Source organism: Manis pentadactyla, chromosome 13 (genome assembly GCF_030020395.1).
Source record: "Manis pentadactyla isolate mManPen7 chromosome 13, mManPen7.hap1, whole genome shotgun sequence".
NCBI lineage: Eukaryota > Metazoa > Chordata > Mammalia > Pholidota > Manidae > Manis > Manis pentadactyla.
The window spans coordinates 63794655-63816650 of NC_080031.1; the positions used below are offsets into that span (position 1 = coordinate 63794655).

At 38.3% G+C, this 21996-nt stretch overlaps 1 pseudogene; it reads right to left on the reverse strand.

Annotated features, from left to right (window-relative positions):
- Window positions 1-14238: 14238 nt before the first annotated feature.
- On the reverse strand, window positions 14239-15325 carry LOC118925236 (olfactory receptor 5V1-like; annotated as a pseudogene).
- Window positions 15326-21996: the final 6671 nt, after the last annotated feature.

Here is a 21996-nt window from a genome sequence, read left to right on the forward strand (position 1 = left end):
CTCCTGCAGCTCCCGCACCCCGCCCTTCCCGCAGCGCCCCGCCCCGCCCCGCCCCGCCCTCCCCCCACCGTGCCGTCCCTCACTCCCTCCGCTCCCGTGGCCGCCGGCGGCGTTGGAGGGGGTGGCTCGTCCGTGTGCCCGCGGAGGCCGGGGGCGGGCGGCTCAGCGCCGCGGGGCCGGCAGCGCGGTTCGCGCTCCGGCGGCAGGCGCGGCGGTGCCGCCTGGGACGTCGTCGTGGAGCCCGCTGGCAGCGGCCGCGGCGGCGGCGGCGGTGCCCACGGCCCCGGGGGGGTTTCCCGGTCCCGTCGCTCTCCGTCCGTGCCTTTTTGGCCTCTTTACCCTTTACTGTGCGGTCCTCTCTTCCTCCCTGGAGATAGACGACGTCTTCTGCAGTCTTCAGGTCATTTTTCAGTTTAGTTGTATTTCTATAGTTGCTTCCATGGTGTGTGCATGGAGGGATGTTTCTGCGTTACTTTTCAACTCTACGTAATCTTTCCGCACACCCTCTACAGTCATAAGCTTTAGCTCTGTAAGTCCCAGATTGCCAACAAGATTTGTGAATAAATCCCCATGGGAGAATCTCACCTGAATTTAAAGTTACCAAGATAATTCATGTTGAAAAAACAGACATGTATCATATGCAGTTTTATAAGAAAATTGGTCAAACTACCAACAGGTTCATTGGTTTGTTGTTTAAAAATTTATTATAGACCTTGTTCCTAAATTTCCATTTTTTTAACTCTAGTTACATATTTCCCATCCACCTTTCTTTTCTTAGAATTTGCTTCTTCTTTTCCTGTCTTAATCTCCATTTCTCCATCATCTTTCCTTCTTTTTATTCTTAACTACTTCACCTCACCTGTTATTTTCATAAACAGTAAACTTTAAAAGATAAAATACTTTTAACAGAAGAAATCTATAGAGTTTTGGGTACTTTGGACATTCTAACAATATGAATTCTTCCAGTCTATAAACATTGGATATTTTTACATTTATTGGTGTCTTTTTGCATGTCATTCACTGAAATCTTATAATTTTCAGTGTACTGATCTTACACCTCCTTGGTTAAATGTATTCTAAATATATTCTTGAAGCTACTATAAATAGAACCATTTCTCTTTTGCATAGTTCATTATTAGTGTACAAAAATGCAATTAATTTTTGTATGAAGGCTTATTTCATGTGAGTTTACTGATTTCATTTACTGATAATAAAAATTTTGTCAAAAAAAGGATTTTCTGGTTCTTACGTCATTTTTGTTTCTGTGCTAAATAGAAAAAAAATGCACGAATCTCAGTGCATTGTTCAATGAACTTTGCTAGGTGAGGTCATTCATGTGACCATCACCAAGATCAAGGTATGAAATCATCTCACTAAATTTTTTCCTCCTTCACCTTTAATACCCATTCCCTCACCCAGCTACTCAATGGCGAACACCTATCTGTTCTCTATGTCTCTGAGTCTCTTTCTGTTGTGTTCGTTCATTTCTTTCTTTTTGAGATTCCACCCCAGGTTAAATCCTGTGGTGTTTGTCTTTCTCTGTGTGACTTACCTAATTTAGCATAATATAATCTGGGTCCGTCCATGTGGTTACAAAAGGCCCAGCTGCACAGTGAGATATGACCACACCAGTCAGAGTGGCTAACATCAACAACACAAAAATAACATGCTGGAGAGGATGTTGAGGAAATGGAATCCTTGTACCCTGCAGGTGAGAATGCACATGGGTGCAGCCACTATGGAAAGCAGTATGAAAGTTTCTCAAAAAACTAAAACTACAAATATGACATGACCCAACAAATCCACTTCTGAGAATTGACCTGATGAGGTAATCACTAATTTGAAAAGTGATATGCACTCCTATGTTCATTGCAGTGTTATTTACAATAGCAAAAATACAAAAGCAACCTAAACCTAAATGTCCATCAATAGATGAGTGGAGAAAGAAGATGTGGAATATCCATACAATAGAAAATTATTCAGCCATAAAAATGAATGAAATACTGCCATTTGCAACAACATGGAGGGACCTAGAAGGTATTAATCTAACTTTAAAAAGACAGAAACATAAATTACTATATGATTTCACTTATATGTGGACTCTTAAATGAATAAATAGAAGTAGTCTCACATACATAAAGGACAGAAGGTGGTTGCCACGGTTGGGGGGGGAATGGATTAAATTTTGAAAGGGGGAAAATGAATGAGAATGGTTGAAATCTTGATTTAGATAATGGTTACATGAGTGTATACTCGGGTCAAAACGTGTCAATATAAAAATAATTATAAAACAAAAATTTTTACTTTTATAATGGAAATAATAGAAGAATTCAGAAAGTTAAAAAATAAAAATAAAAATGCCAATTAAAACAATATTATAATCACATCTTTCTAGGATATAAATATATCGGTTCTGCATTCTGTCTTATTCAGTAGCCTGCATATCGTACAGACAGCGCAGCCTAGGATGTGCTCGGCACCTCATTCAGGGACAACCCTACAGAAAAGCGCATTAAAAATGAAGTGGCAGCAACATCTGCAAGATGGTGGAATGGGGGCCTCCTGCTTCCTTCCTTGTACAGATGCACTAAATGTATAGTGACACAAAGATCCATTATTTCTGAGATAAACTCAGACTCTGGTTGAGGGACCCTCACACTTTTAGCAGATGAGAAAATACCAGTATAAAAATGGGTGGGGAAATCTGAGGCATAATCATGTCAAACAGCGGGCACATTATAATCAGAGGGAACTGTCATATTCCAGACTCTCCCTGAGGACAGCACACTTAGTGCCCCTACTCATATAGTCACTCATGAAAGGACTGGCTTCCAAATCCCATAGCTTTAAGAGCCAATTATCTTTGCATTCATGAGCCCCCAAGACCACACTAAAAAGGGATGTCTTTATGCATGAAAGCACACCCTGCAGCTACCGTCCTGGGCTCAGTGCAGAGGGAGCAGGCAAAAATGCTCAGCTCCCAGTTTCTCCCTAGAAGAAGTTAGACGGCTTATTATCCCAGTTAATTGCTGAGGGTTGGTTTCTAATTATCTTGCATTCTGAAGTTGACTGCAATTGTCCTTGGGGCCATAAAGGGTTGTGGTAACTTCTCGGGCCTCCTCCCCAGGACTATTCCAACAGCAAAACCAAGTCCAACCTTCTCCCTTAATGGAACGTGTCCAAATGTCAAGAAGCCCAACCTTTATACCTGCCACCTTACCATCCAGCTTTGAGAGCCAGTGGACTTGGCATTCTTGAGTGTCCCAGGACTTCCTTTTACAAAGAGGCCCTTCTTAGCAGAAGTGCAGGCACTTCCCTTAGATGTCCTCACAGGCACAGCTCAAAAGGATAGGAGGTAAAAAGCCCAGCCCCCACCTTCTCCCTCAAAGGGTTTTGACTGCCTGCTTTCCCAGGTGTCCCCAAGGGATACAGATCTACAGCCCTGGGAAGCCTGTGGGAATATCTCCAAACTTTCTACTGCTGGCATGCTCTGAGGATAAAAACAAAAGTTTCCAGTTTGTACTTGAAAGGAGCTTATCCACACAGCTAGTGCCCCAATTTTATGGCTGTCACCTGAGGAAATGGGTTCCAAATCACCAATTCCTGAGGCTGAATGTGGGTCCTGAATTTGCAAGTGCCCTGGGACCACATCAAAATAAGAGGCAGTTTAAAAGAGAAGTGCAAACAATTTCTACAGCTATCCTCCATCTCAGCAGGAAAACAGCTGCAAAAACACAAGGCCACCAATTTCTCCCTGGATTAGGATTAGCTGCACACTTTCCTAGCTGATGGATGATTGTGTTTCTAACTAAATTGCACCTGGGAGTGATGGGGCAGATAATTACTCCTCCAGGAACTTGGTCCACTGTGTGGAAGCTTTCTTCCAGCTCACCCAACAATTAGGTCTCAATATTCTCCTTGAAATGAACTTGTCCAACACCTACCAACCAGTGTTAATGGCCACAAGCCAAAGACTGGATCCTGTATCCCCTATCTCAGCCAGCTGATGGTGCTCAGCATTCATGAGACTCCATGACCTCAGAGAACAAGGAGGTGGTTTTATATGGATGCACAAGCGCTCCTAGGTGCTATTCCCACAGATCATTACAGAATGAGTAGTCAAAAGTGACCTAGCTCATAGTTTCTCCACACTGGGAGCAAGAGTGGTTCTCTAACATACTGAATTTCCCAGTTTCTGTCCACCATCAGGCTGGACATGATAGACATGCTCGTGTTAGTGGAAAGAGAGATTTTGGCAATTCGTGCCTTCCTGACCACCTTCATGTCTTACATCTACATCATGCCTGCCATCCTGAAGCTCCAGTCTGTGGAAGGGAAGCACAAAGCCTTCTTCACATGCGTCTCCCACCTCCTGGTGGTCTGCTTGTTCTATGGCACAGCCACATTCACCTACATGCAGCCTTTTTCCGGTGGGTGGCTCTCCAGCTGGACACAGCCTCATCCCCATGCTCTATGGGGTTATTACCCCAATGTTAAACCCCATGATCTACGGCATGAGGAACAGAGAGGTGAAAGGTGCAGTCAGCAGGGTCTTATCTCATGGAGCATGTTTACAGGAAATGCAATAGTAAAAGAATGTCTTAATGCTCACTTTTAAATAGGGCAAATTCATAGAAAGTAATTTTCAATTGATATAGAAAATACAAACAATACACATAGAAATTCATAGATACACACATACATATAACTTTATATCTATATCTATGCATATTTCTATCTCATTCCAATTGAAACATGAAGTGTATCATCTAAAAGTAGGTATTTTCAAGTGTATACAGAGAACTGTTAATGATCACACTAGTGTAAGAGTTTCTTTTTATTTAACTGGGGTGTGTGTTCACATCCACATCCATATCTGTACCTCTACCTATATCATCTGTATGTTTTATGTCTATTTTTAAACCTATATCTGAACATTTATCCACAGGTCTTTCCCTTCTTTCCACTGTGATACCAGCTGCCTAGGCTGATAGTCTCTCTAACGTTATGATCTCTCTCACCCTGTCTTTCAGCTTTTGCTCCCACTCACTCTGTATTCCTCTGCTGCTCCCACTTTTCTGGGGACCCTATCCATTTTCAGTAAAACCTGTGTCAAGGAGAGCACTGTCTTTTCCTGTCTGATTTAGATATCTGATTCAGTTTAAAACATTACTGCCCTCTTAGCTTCAGCATGTTCAAGACTGAAAGCACCTTCTAACATCTTCTAACACAAACACACACACCTTCTAATCAGCTGCCATGTATTCTTGTTACCAGTTTCCCCAGCTACATAGACCAAAATCCCTGAAACTAGACTCTGCCTTGAAATCCAGCACTTCCATTCAGGGTCACTAGACAGCTGTTGTATTTGAGGGGATGGTGAAACTTTCTCACTCCATTCCCTTTTCCTGTCACCTCAGAAATAGGAACGCTTTCTCTATATTTATGCAATACACTGCTTAATCTGCAATCATGTATCATTTTCTCTATAGTTTTCCTAATAATCTGGGAATTCCAATAACTTCTGGGTTTAGTCCACAGTCAGGTGGTCACCTTGAATATCTACCCACTCTGCATTTCTGATTCTCCTCAGTCTATGACATCCAGTATCTTCTCTTCTCCTCTACCTGCACTTTGTCCTCCATTATCATTAAGTGATGTGATCACAGTGCTAGTGAATGGTCCTACATTATTTAGAATTATTCTTTTACTTCCTTTTCTATACTGTTATTGATATTTTTATTCAATTTAAAACTTTACACAATGATGGCCTCATCATATGAACTTGTGCCACATCAGACAGGGTATGTGAACTTTTGTATGCAATCATTTGGGAACAATTAACTTCTCCAAAAGTCAGCATTGCCCAGACACACATCCTCTATAACACTCCAGAGTTGCCCATAGTCGTGGCAGGTCACTGTTACTTGATTTTAGACATGGTGGAAAATCCATAAAGACCTGAAGTAAGAAACAAAGTAGTAATACAACTGTACTATTAAAAATTTGAGGTTTGTTTTGTTTTTATTCCTCATTTTACTCTAACAGAGTTTGCATGTGGTATCAAAAATTCAATTCTTCATTGCACAAAAACCCATAGATTTTGTTAAAATACAGTACCATATAAAATTGAATAAAATCTTAAACAGCCAGTTGTCTATTTTATATAGCAAATATTCATATGTTTGCTTAATATTTTGCCTTTTATTTGAATGTAATATTATTTGTGGTGATGGTGTCACATCTGTGTTACACAAACCACCCTGAAATATAATTATCTCTTAAAAAACAGCAGCTATCTCACATTTTTTGCCCAATTCAGGTCTTGCCAACAATAGAAAGTTTTTTTGGATAATGGTTAAGAGAAGAAAAATAAAGGCCTAGAATTTTCTGTGTCTTTTTTTATAACTATGAAATCATGGTAAATGAAGTTTATTCTTATTAAGTGTAAAAGAAATCCTTGAACTATTATGAATATAATGGGGTTGCTCTGTTTTCTGTGAGATGATGGATGGACTACACAAAACAAGATTTTTTTAATTGAAGTGTGGTTCAATTAAGTGTGGTTATACAATATTATATTGATTTAAATTACATTACTTAGTTGATTTGATAGTTTTCTATATTACTAAATGTTCATTCCAACTGGTGTAGAGTCTGTCTATACAGAAAGATGTTATAGAACTATTGACTATCTTCCCTATGCTGTACCTTAATCCCTGTGACTAATTTATACCATGATTGAGGTTTTGTGCCTCTTTATCATCTTCACCCATTTCACCCACCCACCCCAGCCCCTCCCGCTTGGGGACCTCAGTGTGTTCTCAGTGTCTGTGGCTTTTGCTATTTGGTTCATTTTGCTTGGACTTTGGTTTCTTGGGGGCTTTTCATTACCAATTCAATTTCATTTCACTTTGTTTTGTTTTTAGATACCACATATAAGTGAAAACATATGGTATTTGTCTCTCTCCACCTGCCTTATTTCATTCAGCATGATGACCTCTAGGTCCATCCACGTTGTTGCAAATGACAATATTTCCTTCTTTTCATGGCCGAATGTCATTACATGTATGTACTGGGCCTTCTTTACCCACTCGTCTACTGACGGACATACTGGTTTCTCCTGCCTCCTGGCTGTTGTAGGTGATGTTGCTGGCAACACAGGAACACATTCATCTTCCCAAATCAGATATTTTGTTTTCTTTGGGTAAATTCCTAGAAATGGAATTGACATTCATAGGTGATTTCTATTTGTAGTATTTTGAGGAAATTCCATACTGATTTCCATAATGTCTTCACCAATTTTCCATGGTGACTGCACCAAAAGAGGGTTCCCTTTTCTCCACATCCTCGCCAACACTTGTTTTTTGCAGTGTGGCCATTCTGACTGGTGTGTGGGGTGATATCTATTGTGGTTTTGACTTCCATTTTTCTGATGTTTAGTGATGTGGAGCTTCTTTTTATGTGACTGTTGGTTATTTGTATGGTATGATGTTGGCTGTGGTTTTGCCTTATATGGCCTTGATAATATTAAAATACATGCCCTTTTTAATATTTGTTGAAAGTTTTTATCATGAACGGGTGTTGAATTTTGTCAAATGCTTTTTCAACACCTGTTGAGATTATTTTTATCCTTCCTTTTTATCATGTGGTGTATCACATTGATTGATTTGCAGATATTTTACCATCCTTGCTTCCCTGTGATAAATCCTAGCTGATCATGGTGAATGATCTTTTCAGTGTATTTTTGAATGTAGTTTGAAAGTTAAAAGAGAAAAGTAGCAAAATCAACTGCTTTTGCAGATTCATTGAAGGAATCCTGAAGTTAAAGGTAATAAAGTAGACACACACATATCTATATCTATATATTCAGTGGAGGAGGGGGAAACAGAAATGTAAGCTGTTAGAAGGTATTCAAAATTAAGCAACTAACAAAATAACATAGGCTGCTCTTTATGTATCATGTCATATATAAAACATGTGGTAACTACAAAACACATACCTATAATAGATATACAAAACTAGAAAAAGGAATCCAACATAGCAAAAAAGAAAGTCATTGAACAATAATGTTGTGAGTAGAGAAAAAAATAGAGAACTAAGAGATGAGTCTTTGAAATGATAAATAAAATTTTAACTAGACTATCAAAACATAAAAATACAATATTAGATGAAAAGAGAAGCATTACAATTAATGCTACAGAATTATAAAGGATCATGAGACTAACATGAACAATTACATGCCTAAAAATGGTCTAAACAAGAACAAATGCACACATTCCTAGAAACACTTTCTACTGAGAGTGAATCATGAAGATACAGAAAATGCTAACAAACCAATAATAAGTAAGAAGATTGAATCATTAATAAAACAATCTTAGAAATAGGAAACTCCTTGGACTAATGTATTTATTAGTGTATTCTAAGTAATCATGTAATGAATTAATATCAGTCCTTCTCAAGATCTTGCAAAAAATTTTTAAGAGGAGGAAACACCACCAAATCCATTTCACAAGGCCATAATTACCCTGATACAGAGCAAGATAAGGAAACTACAAGGAAGAAAACTGCAGTCAATATCCCTGATGATTATAGATGTAAAAATCTCAAAAAGGTTCTGACTTTTCTGACTTCTATTCAACAAAACATTGGAGTCCTAGCAATTAGGCAAGACAAAGATTTACAAATAACTAAATAAAAGAAGTATTAATATTGTCTCTGCAGATGATATATTTTTTATAGAAAAATACTTAAGACAAAAAAAAAAAAGAAATCTTCACATTTCAGCAACATGGATTGACCTAGAGAGTATTTTGCTAAGTGAAATAAGGCCCAGAGAGAAAGAAAAAAAATCATTTTCACACCAAAAGGATTTGACTTACCTGTAGAATCTAAAAGCAACACAAACACAATAGAAATAGACTCATAGACACAGGAAAGAGACTGGTGGTTGACAAAGTAGAGGAAGGTAGGGGATTGGATGAAGTAGTTGAAAGGAAAAATTAATGAGATTATTTATCCTAATCTGGGTGATCATTACCTGAGCATACAAACATCAAAATTCATCCATCTGTGAAGTAAGAAATGTGCATTTTAGTGTATGTGCATTGATAAAAACTGACATAAACAAGAAAAAGAAAATCACTAAGATTCTACCAGAAAGTATTGAACAAAAAAACTAAGTGAACTCACAGGATACAAATCTACATATAAATATCTAAGGCACTTTAATACATTAATAATTTATCTATAAAAGATAGGAGACATATCTTATCATAACATCAAAAATATACTTAGAACAAATTTAACCAAGGAGGTATAAGGTCAATAAATTAAAAACTATTAGACACTGATGAAAAAAATTTTTAAAGATGCAAAGACATGTAAATATCCATCATGTAAAAGAAGAATTCATATTGTTAAGATATACACACTACCCAAAGTTATCTATAGATTCAACACAATTCCCATCAAACTTCCAATGTTAGTTTCCACATAAATAGAAATCAAAACTCTCATCATATGGAATAAAAAAGAACCTTAAGTTACAAACACTACTGAAAAAAGTACAAAGTAGATATCACTCTTCTTTAACCCCAAACTATATAATGAAGCTATATTATGCAAAAGAGTGTGGTACCAGCTAACAAAACCTCACAATAGGCACATAGACCCATGGAATAGAATTAAGAGCCGTGACGTAAACATACATGTGTGGACAGCGAATATATGAAAAGGCAAGCAAGAAACACAATGGAGAAAGGATAGTGTCATAAGCAGAGGTGGTAGATGTATTAACCATCCTTATGGTGTCAAATATTTTGCAACAAATATGTATATCAAACTATCATTTTGCACACCAAAACCATTATATTTCAACTCTATCTCAGTAATGCTGGGCAAAATGATACTGTGATAAATTATGTGTATCCATTTCTCCATAATAGTTACTATATCTAAATGAGAGACTAGTTTCAGGGATTTTAGTCCATGTAGCTGGAGAATACTGATACCAAAAATACATGGCAACTAAGGAGGAATGTGGTTATGTATGTGTGTGTGTGTGTGTTACAAGATGGTGCTTTCAATTTTGATCATGTTGAGAGTAAGATGAGAGTAATTTACTGAACTAAATTTGACATCTAAATCAGATATAAAATAAGTCCTTTCTTTGGAGAGACAGGTAGATCTGAGAATACACAGGAGCACAGAAAGAGGGAGAAAAGCACATAAATACATAGTAAGTGGAAGCAAAAATTAAAAGATAGGATGAGTGAAAGGATAATTTTATGGAGAGAGCATAGGCATTCAATCACAGGAGGAAAAGAAGTAAAACAAAGATCTATGAATAGACATTGAGATATAGATGTAAATGTAGATATAAAATAGATGATAAGAAAACAAAAAGGCTCAAAAACACATGGAGGCTTAACAACATGCTCCTAAATAATCAATGGATCAATGGACAAATTAAAATAGAGATCAAGCAATATATGGAGACAAGTGACAATAACAGCACAAAGCCCCAACTTCTGTGAGATGCAGCAAAAGGCAGTTCTAAGAGGAAAGTATAGAGCAATCCAGGCCTATTTAAAGAAGGAAGAACAATCCCAAATGAATAGTCTAAAGTTACAATTATTGAAATTGGAAAAAGAAGAACAAATGAGGCCTAACGTCAGCAGAAGGAGGGACATAATAAAGATCAGAGAAGAAATAAATAAAATTGAGAAGAACAAAACATAAGAAAAAAATCAATAAAACCAAGAGCTGGTTCTTTGAGAAAATAAACAAAGTAGATAAACCCCTAGCCAGACTTATTAAGAGAAAAAGAGAATCTACACACATCAACAGAATCAGAAACGAGAAAAGAAAAATCACGACAGACCCCTGGAAATAAAAGAATTATTAGAGAGTACTATGAAAACCTATATGCTAACAAGCTGGAAAATCTAGAAGAAATGGACAACTTCCTAGAAAAATACAACCTTTCCAGAGTGACCAAGGAAGAAACAGAAAATCTAAACAGACCAATTACAAGCAATGAAATTGAATCAGTAATCAAAAAACTACCCAAGAGAAAAATCCCTGGGCCAGACTGATTTACTGTGGAATTTTATCAGACATACAGAGAAGACATAAAACCCATTCTCCTTAAAGTTTTCCAAAAAATAGAAGAAGAGGGTATACTTCCAAACTCATTCTATGAAGCCAGCATCACTCTAATAACAAAAGCAGGCAAAGACCCCACCAAAAAAGAAAATTACAGACCAATATCACTGATGAACATAGATGCAAAAATAGTCAACAAAATATTAGCAAACCGAATTCAAAACTACATCAAGAGGATCATACACTATGACCAAGTGGGATTCATCCCAGGGATGCAAGGATGGTACAACATTCAAAAATCCATCAACATCATCCACCACATCAACAAAAGAAAGGACAAAAACCACATGATCATCTCCATAGACACTGAAAAAGCATTCGACAAAATTCAACATCCATTCATGATAAAAACTCTCAACAAAATGGGTATAAAGGGCAAGTACCTCAACATAATAAAGGCTATATCTGATAAACCCATAGCCAACATCATACTGAACAGCGAGAAGCTGAAAGCTTTTCCTCTAAGATCGGGAACAAGACAGGGATGCCCACTCTCCCCACTGTTATTCAACATAGTACTGGAGGTCCTAGCCACGGCAATCAGACAAAACAAAGAAATACAAAGCATCCAGATTGGTAAAGAAGTCAAACTGTCACTATTTGCAGATAACATGATACTGTACATAAAAAACCCTAAAGACTCCACACCAAAACTACTAGAACTAACATCTGAATTGAGCAAAGTTGCAGGATACAAAATTAATACACAGAAATCTGTGGCTTTTCTATACACTAACAATGAACTAGCAGAAAGAGAAATCAGGAAAACAATTCCATTCACAATTGCATCAAAAAGAATAAAATACCTAGCAATAAACCTAACCAAGGAAGTGAAAGACCTATACCCTGAAAACTACAAAACACTCTTAAGAGAAATTAAAGAGGACACTAACAAATGGAAACTCATCCCATGTTCCTGGCTAGGAAGAATTAATATTGTCAAAATGGCCAACCTAGCTAAAGCAATATACAGATTTGATGCAATCCCTATCAAAATAGCAATAGCATTCTTCAACAAACTGGAACAAATAGTTCTAAAATTCATATGGAACCACAAAAGACCCCGAATAGCCAAAGCAATCCTGAGAAGGAAGAATAAAACAGGAGGGATCTCGCCTCCCAACTTCAAGCTCTACTACAAAGCCACAGTAATCAAGATAATTTGGTACTGGCACAAGAACAAAGCTACAGACCAGTGGAACAGAATACAAAGTCCAGATATTAACCCAAATATATATGGTCAATTAATATTCGATAAAGGAGCCATGGACATACAATGGGGAAATGACAGCCTCTTTAACAGATGGTGCTGGCAAAACTGGACAGCTACATGTAAGAGAATGAAACTGGATCATTGTCTAATCCAATACACAAAAGTAAATTTGAAATGGATCAAAGACCTGAATGTAAGCCATGAAACCATAAAACTCTTAGAAAAAAACATAGGCAAAAATCTCTTGGACATAAACATGAGTGACTTCCTCATGAACATATCTCCCCGGGCAAGGGAAACAAAAGCAAAAATGAACAAGTGGGACTATATCAAGCTGAAAAGCTTCTGTACAGCAAAGGACACCACCAATAGAACAAAAAGGCATCCTGAGTATGGGAGAATATATTCATAAATGACAGATCTGATAAAGGGTTGACATCCAAAATATATAAAGAGTTCATGCACCTCAACAAACAAAAAGCAAATAATCCAATTAAAAAATGGCAGAGGAGCTGAACAGACACTTCTCCAAAGAAGAAATTCAGATGGCCAACAGACACATGAAAAGATGCTCCACATCGCTTGTCATCAGAGAAATGCAAATTAAAACCACAATGAGATATCACCTCACACCAGTTAGGATGGCCAACATCCAAAAGACAAACAACAACAAATGTTGGCGAGGATGTGGAGAAAGGGGAATCCTCCTACACTGCTGGTGGGAATGTAAACTAGTTTAATCATTGTGGAAAGCAATACGGAGGTTCCTCAAAGAGCTCAAAATAGAAATACCACTTGATCCCGGAATTCCACTGCTAGGAATTTACCCTAAGAATGCAGCAGCCCAGTTTGAAAAAGACATATGCACTCCTATGTTTATCGCAACACTATTTACAATAGCCAAGAAATGGAAGCAACCTAAGTGTCCATCAGTAGATGAATAGATAAAGAAGATGTGGTACATATTCACAATGGAATACTATTCAGCCATAAGTAAAAAAGAAATCCTACCATTTGCAACAACATGGATGGAGCTAGAGGGTATTATGCTCAGTGAAATATGCCAGGCAGAGAAAGACAAGTACCAAGTGATTTCACTCATCTGTGGAGTATAAGAACAAAGAAAAAACTGAAGGAAGAGAGCAGCAGCAGACTCATAGAACCCAAGAATGGACTAACAGTTACCAAAGGGAAATGGACTGGGGAGGATGAGTGGGAAGGGAGGGATAAGGGACAGGGGGGAAATAAAGGGGCAATATGATTATCATGTATAATGTTGGGGGGGTTACGGGGAGGTCTGTGCAACATAGAGAAGACAAGTAGTGATTCTACAAGATCTTACTACGCTGATGGACAGTGACTGTAATGGGGTTTGTGGGGTAGACTTGGTGATGGGGGGAGTCTAGTAAACATAATGTTCCTCATGTAATTGTAGATTAATGATAACAGAAGTAAATAGATGATACAGGTTTAGCTATGGATATTTATATGGCTATAAACATAAATTCTAATTACCTTAAAAGATAGGCCCAGTTTACCCTTATATTACTGTAACTAGTGTTCTTTCCTACTCATGAAGAAGTTTATTTTGGGGTTATATACTTTAGGTTCCCCTTGGATTGAGATACACATATGCATATATAGATATGTAGGCTTTCAGATAGACTAAAATCATGTCTAGGTTTGCATGTCTATAAATTTCAGTGTGCATAAGTGTATTCTATGTGTCAATTAAAATTATAGTCTATGAATTCTTCTTATAAATGTGTTCTAAAATGAGTATGGACTTTTTGTGTTTTACTCTTACATTCACTGTAAACATGCTCAGTGACATAAGACCCTGCTGAGTGCCCCTTTCACTTCTGGTAGATCATGGGGTTTAGCATTGCGGTGATAACCCCATAGAGAATGGCGCGGAGTCTGTCCCTGTCTGGGGAGTGGTGACTTGAAGAGGGACAAATGTAGGTGAAGATGGCTGTGCCATAGAACAAACAGACCACCAGGAGGTGGGAGGCACATGTGGAGAATGCTTTGGGTTTCCCTTCCACAGACAGGATCTTTAGGATGGTGGATATGATGTGAATGTAAGAGATTTAGGTGGTTAGGAAGGCACCAATTCCCAAGATACCTCCTACCACTGAAACAAGCATTTCTGCCATGTAGGTGGATGAGCAGGAGAGGGCCACCACTGGGGGGATGTCACAGTAGTACTGGTTGACCGGATTGGACTTGCAGAAAGACAGGTGGAAGGTGGATACTGTGTGGAGGAGGGAATAGAGAAACCCTGCTGCCCAGGTCCCAGCTGCCAGCTGGGCACAGCGAACTTTGGTCATGATGAGGGTGTAACGGAGGGAGAAGCAGATGGCCACGTACCGGTCATAAGCCATGACAGCGAGAAGGAAGACCTCAGTCCCCGCCAGGACCACCAGGAAATAAAGCTGCAAAGCACAGCCCAGGAAGGAAATGCTGTGATTCCCAGTCAAGAGATTGTCCAGCATCTTGGGGACAGTAGCTGATGGGCAGAATATGTCTAAGAGGGACAGATTGGCCAGGAAGTAATACATGGGTGTGCGCAGCTTCTCCGTCCCAATGGCCAAGAGAATGGCTCCGTTTCCCACCAAGGTGACCTGGTAGGTGATGGCAAAGACCACAAAGAGAGGACAGTGCACCTCGGTAAGGTCAGAGAGCCCCGTGAGGATAAAGTGAATCACTGGGGTGATATAGTAGCCCTCAAACCCCTCTCTCCACGGGGGTCTCTCTGGAGGGAAGGAAGGCAAAAATGGGTTAGAGAAAAAAGCCAAGGGGAGTATTGATTAGAAATTTGGAAAAATCACTCTTACATGCCTGCTTATGATATGGTAGCCATTTTTAAATTAGAGATCCCCAGTATTAGAACTACTGTTAAAAACACCCTTGATTTCATGTTGTATTTGGAATACTCATCTTCAGTTCTTTACAATTAGGTAGCCCTCTGAGACCCTCAGGAGATCTTTAAATATTCATCTTCTCAGTGAAAATTCTTGTGGATCTTTCACCAATATTTAGGATTTCACAATTCAGTGAGAGCTACTTGTGTGTTCTTCACACGTAGTTGGTCATTTACCTTATTTTCCTTTGTAGTATCTCAGTGTGTATAATTTTATGCACTATGTTAATTCTAAGTACCTCGAAGCAGAAGCTATGTATTTTACAAGGTATATAATTTTTGAATATACTTCTTTTTTTTAATTTTTATTGAAGGGTAGTTGACACACATTATTACATTACATTAGTTTCAGGTGTACAACACAGTGATTCAACATTTATATACATGATAGTTCTAGGTACCAGCTATCACCATACCAAGTTGTTACAATATTTTGACTATATTCCTTATGCTATACATTACATCCCGGTTACTTATTTATTTTACAATTGGAAGTCTGTTTATATATATATATATATATATATATATACATATATATATATATATATATATAATATATATATATTTGTGAGGGCATCTCTCATATATATTGATCAAATAGTTAACAACAATAAATTTCTGTATAGGAGGGTCAATACTCAATGCACAATCATTAATCCACCCCAAGCCTAATTTTCGTCAGTCTCCAATCTTCTGATGCATAACGAACAAATTCTTACATAGTGAATAAGTTACATGGTGAACAGTGCAAGAGCAGTCATCACAAAAGCTTTCAGTTTTGTTCATGCATTATGAACTATAAACAGTCAGTTCTAATATGAATATTCATTTGATTTTTAAACTTGATTTATATATGGATACCACATTTCTCTATTATTATTATTTTTAATAAAATGCTGAAGTGGTAGGTAGATATGAGATAAAGGTAGAAAACAGAGTTTAGTGTTGTAAGAGAGCAAATGTAGATGATCAGGTGTGTGCCTGTAGACTATGGTTAATCCGAGCTAGACGAGGGCAAAAAACATCCATGTATGCAGAAGATTTCTCTCAGAACATGAGGGGGGAGGTTCTAAGCCTCATCTCTGCTGCTCCCCATTTTCTCACCAGATGGCCCCCAGCGACTGTGCCTGTCTTAGGTTGTTCCTCCCTTGAGGAATCTTACCCGTCTCTGGCTAACCAGTCACCTTCCGGGGCCATACAGGGAAATGTTAAGTTGGTAAGTGAGAGAGAAGCCTTATTGTTTCAAAAGGTTAGCTTTTTACTTCTTTGCATATTTATGCCCTGTGGCTTCTATGCCCAGCATTTGTCTTGAGGTGTCTTTACCACTTGGAAGAATTATGATACTTGGTAAATTCGACATGTGGCACGAGTTCTATTTAAAGGTTGTGATTAGGTAGGAAGAAGAAAAGCTATAGAAGTAGCAGGCGGAAGAAAACCTGGGAAGATTGAATATTTCTTTGACATATCTTCTTGTAGAGTAACTTCAGCATGGATAGGTTTGAAACTACTAATTAAATTGAGCACACACATTAACATAATAGGAGTATAGTTACATAACCAAAGCATACCTGTAATTACCAGCCATCTCCAGTGAAACCAAGAAAACCAGTTAGGCACCTTAGGCATTTGTGAAAACTTATCTATGATATGGTGGATATTGTCCAACTGAACTTTGAACAGTCTGAGAGAATTCAGATAAATTAGAACAACCCATTCCTGGGGACTGTTCACATCACATATATTCTTTTAACAGTAAATAGTCTGTGGTTGTAAGATTTTGGAGTGCTACAGTTTGCACTTCTCCTAATTCTTCGTTGAGTTCCAACAGTATAGATCCAGTCCAATTTGTTGTTTTACTGTATGCACAGGCCAGCTTAGATATCTCCTTCATCATTCCCATGGCAAGTCCAGGAACTGGTGGGATGAGTGCATCTACAGCTGTAGCAGTGCGTGGATCTTTGTTGGGGTTTTTTTTTTTTTTTTTTTTTTTTGCTGATCATCTTCTGTCATGAGTCTTCCCAAGAATGCTGATGTTGGAAGTTCTTTTTCATATCGTATCTTAGTTCATTTTCGGGGTAGCCCAATTAGGCTTTGATCCTCTGTATAAACACAAACAGGCGATTTGCCTACACTTTTATATGCCCTTTATATCATTGTGTAGAACTCACTGGAGGTCACCACACAAGAACTGCTTTTTTTTTTTATCATTAATCTACACTTACATGATGAATACTTTGTTTACTAGGCTCTCCCCTATACCAGGTCCCCCCTATATACTCCTTTACAGTCACTGTCCATCAGCATAGCAAACTGTTGTAGAATCACTACTTGACTTCTCTGTGTTGTACAGCCCTCCCCTTTCTCCCACCCCGCTATAGATGCTAATCTTAATATCCCTCTTTTTCTCCCCCCCTTATCCCTCCCTACCCACCCATCCTCCCCAGTCCCTTTCCCTTAGGTACCTGTTAGTCCATTCTTGAGTTCTGTGATTCTGCTGCTGTTTTGTTCCTTCAGTTTTTCCTTTGTTCTTATATTCCACAGATGAGTGAAATCATTTGGTATTTCTCTTTCTCTGCTTGGCTTGTTTCACTGAGCATAATGCCTTCCAGCTCCATCCATGTTGCTGCAAATGATTGGATTTGCCCTTTTCTTATGGCTGAGTAGTATTCCGTTGTGTATATGTACCACATCTTCTTTATCCATTCATCTATCGATGGACATTTAGGTTGCTTCCAATTCTTGGCTATTGTAAATAGTGCTGCGATAAACATAGGGGTACATTGGTCTTTCTCATACTTGATTGCTGCGTTCTTAGGGTAAATTCCTAGGAGTGCAATTCCTGGGTCAAATGGTAAGTCTGTTTTGAGCATTTTAGTGTACCTCCATACTGCTTTCCACAATGGTTGAACAAGTTTACATTCCCACCAGCAGTGTAGGAGGGTTCCCCTTTCTCCACAGCCTCGCCAACATTTGTTGTTGTTTGTCTTTTGGATGGCAGCCATCCTTACTGGTGTGAGGTGAAACCTCATTGTAGTTTTAATTTGCATTTCTCTGATAATTAGCGATGTGGAGCATCTTTTCATGTGTCTGTTGGCCATCTGTATTTCTTTTTTGGAGAACCGTCTGTTCAGTTCCTTTGCCCATTTTTTAATTGGGTTATTTGTTTTTTGTTTGTTGAGGCGTGTGAGCTCCTTATATATTCTGGACGTCAAGCCTTTATCGGATGTGTCATTTTCAAATATATTCTCCCATACTGTAGGGTTCCTTTTTGTTCTATTGATGGTGTCTTTTGCTGTACAGAAGCTTTTCAGTTTAATGTAGTCCCACTTTTTCATTTTTGCTGTTGTTTTCCTTGCCCGGGGAGATATGTTCAAGAAGAAGTCACTCATGTTTATGTCTAAGAGGTTTTTGCCTATGTTTTCTTCCAAGAGTTTAATGGTTTCATGACTTACATTCAGGTCTTTGATCCATTTTGAGTTTACTTTTGTATATGGGGTTAGACAATGGTCCAGTTTCATTCTCCTACATGTAGCTCTCCAGTTTTGCCAGCACCATCTGTTGAGGAGACTGTCATTTCGCCATTGTATGTCCATGGCTCCTTTATCAAATATTAATTGACCATATATGACTGGGTTACTGTCTGGATTGTCTAATCTGTTTCTTTGGTGTGTGGCTCTGTTCTTGTGCCAGTACCAAATTGTCTTGATTACTATGGCTTTATAATAGAGCTTGAAGTTGGGGAGTGAGATCCCCCCTACTTTATTCTTCTTTCTCAGGATTGCTTTGACTATTCGGGGTCTTTGGTGGTTCCATATGAATTTTTCAATTATTTGTTCCAATTCATTGAAGAATGTTGCTGGAGTTTCATAGGGATTGCATCAAATCTGTATATTGCTTTGTGCAGGATGGCCATTTTGACAATATTAATTCTTCCTAGCCATGAGCATGGGATGCGTTTCCATCTGTTAGTGTCCCCTTTAATTTCTTTTAAGAGTGACTTGTAGGTTTCAGAATATAAGTCTTTCACTTCTTTGGTTAGGTTTATTCCTAGGTATTTTATTTTTTTTGATGCAATTGTGAATGGAGTTGTTTTCCTGATTTCTCTTTCTGTTGGTTCATTGTTGGTATACAGGAAAGCCACAGATTTCTGTGTGTTGATTTTGTATCCTGCAACTTTGCTGTATTCCGATGTCAGTTCTAGTAGTTCTGGGGTGGAGTCTTTAGGGTTTTTTATGTACAGTATCATGTCATCTGCAAATAGTGACAGTTTGACTTCTTCTTTGCCTATCTGGATTCCTTGTATTTTTTTGTTTTGTCTGATTGCCGTGGCTAGGACCTCCAGTACTATGTTAAATAACAGTGGGGAGAGTGGGCATCCCTGTCTAGTTCCCGATCTCAGTGGAAATGCTTTCGGCTTCTCGCTGTTCAATATAATGTTGGCTGTGGGTTTTTCATAGATGGCCTTTATTATGTTGAGGTACTTGCCCTCTATTCCCATTTTGCTGAGAGTTTTTATCATGAATGGATGTTGAACTTTGTCAAATGCTTTTTCAGCATCTATGGAGATGATCATGTGGTTTTTTTCTTTTTTTTTGTTGATGTGGTGGATGATGTTGATGGACTTTCGAATGTTGTACCATCCTTGCATCCCTGGGATGAATCCCACTTGGTCACGGTGTACGATCGTTTTGATGTATTTTTGAATTCGGTTTGCTAAAATTTTGTTGAGTATTTTTGCGTCTACGTTCATCAGGGATATTGGTCTGTAGTTTTCTTTTTTGGTGGGGTCTTTGCCTGGTTTTGGTATTAGGGTGATGTTAGCTTCATAGAAGGAGTTTGGGAGTATCCCCTCCTCTTCTATTTCTTGGAAAACTTTAAGGAGAATGGGTATTATGTCTTCCCTGTTTGTCTGATAAAATTCCGAGGTAAATCCATCTTGCCCGGGGGTTTTGTTCTTTGGTAGTTTTTTGATTACCGCTTCAAGTTCGTTGCTGGTAATTGGTCTGTTTAGATTTTCTGTTTCTTTTTGGGTCAGTCTTGGAAGGTTGTATTTTTCTAGGAAGTTGTCCATTTCTCCTAGGTTTCCCAGCTTTTTAGCATATAGGTTTTCATAGTAGTCTCTAATAATTCTTTGTATTTCTGCGGGGTCCGTCGTGATTTTTCCTTTCTCGTTTCTGATACTGTTGATTTGTGTTGACTCTCTTTTCCTCTTAATCAGTCTGGCTAGAGGCTTATCTATTTTGTTTATTTTCTCAAAGAACCAGCTCTTGGTTTCATTGATTTTTGCTATTGTTTTATTCTTCTCAATTTTATTTATTTCTTCTCTGATCTTTATTATGTCCCTCCTTCTGCTGACGTTAGGCCTCATTTGTTGTTCTTTTTCCAATTTCGATAATTGTGACATTAGACCGTTCATTTGGGCTTGTTCTTCCTTTTTTAAATATGCTTGGATTGCTATATACTTTCCTCTTAAGACTGCTTTTGCTGTGTCCCACAGAAGTTGGGGCTTAGTGTTGTTCTTGTCATTTTTTTCCATATATTGCTGGATCTCCATTTTGATTTGGTCAATGATCCATTGATTATTTAGGAGCGTGTTGTTTAGCCTCCATGTGTTTGTGAGCCTTTTTGCTTTCTTTGAACAGTTTATTTCTAGTTTAATGCCTTTGTGGTCTGAAAATTTGGTTGGTAGGATTTCAATCTTTTTGAATTTACTGAGGCTCTTTTTGTGTCCTAGTATGTGGTCTATTCTGGAGAATGTTCCATGTGCACTTGAGAAGAATGTGTATCCTGTTGCTTTTGGATGTAGAGTTCTGTAGATGTCTATTATGTCCATCTGTTCTAGTGTGTTGTTCAGTGCCTCTGTGTCCTTACTTATTTTCTGTCTGGTGGATCTGTCCTTTGGAGTGAGTGGTGTGTTGAAGTCTCCTAGAATGAATGCATTGCATTCTATTTCCTCCTTCAGTTCTGTTAATATTTGTTTCAGGTATGTTGGTGGTCCTGTATTGAGTGCATATATATTTATAATGGTTATATCCTCTTGATGGACTGAGCCCTTTATTGTTATGTAATGTCCTTCTTTGTCTTTTGTTACTTTCTTTATTTTGAAGTCTGTTTTGTCTGATACCAGAATTGCAAAACCTGCTTTCTTCTCTCTGTTGTTTGCTTGAAATATCTTTTTCCATCCCTTGACTTTAAGTCTGTGCGCGTCTTTGGGTTTGAGGTGAGTCTCTTGTAAGCAGCATATGGATGGATCTTGCTTTTTTATCCATTCTATTACTCTGTGTCTTTTGATTGGTGCATTCAGTTCATTTACATTTAGGTGATTATTGAAAGGTATGAATTTATTCCCATTGCAGGCTTTAAGTTTGTGGTTACCAAAGGGTTAGGGTTAGCTTCTTTACTATCTTACTGTCTAACTTAACTCGCTTGTTGAGCTATTATAAACACAGTCTGATGATTCTTTATTTCTCTCCCTTCTTGTTCCTCCTCCTCCCTTCTTCATATGTTGGGTGTTTTGTTGTGTGCTCTTTTTAGGAGTGCTCCCATCTAGAGCAGTCCCTGTAGGATGCTCTGTAGAGGTGGTTTTTGGGAGGCAAATTCCCTCAACTTTTGCTTGTCTGGGAATTGTTTAATCCCTCCTTCATATTTAAATGATATTCGTGCTGGATACAGTAGTCTTGGTTCGAGG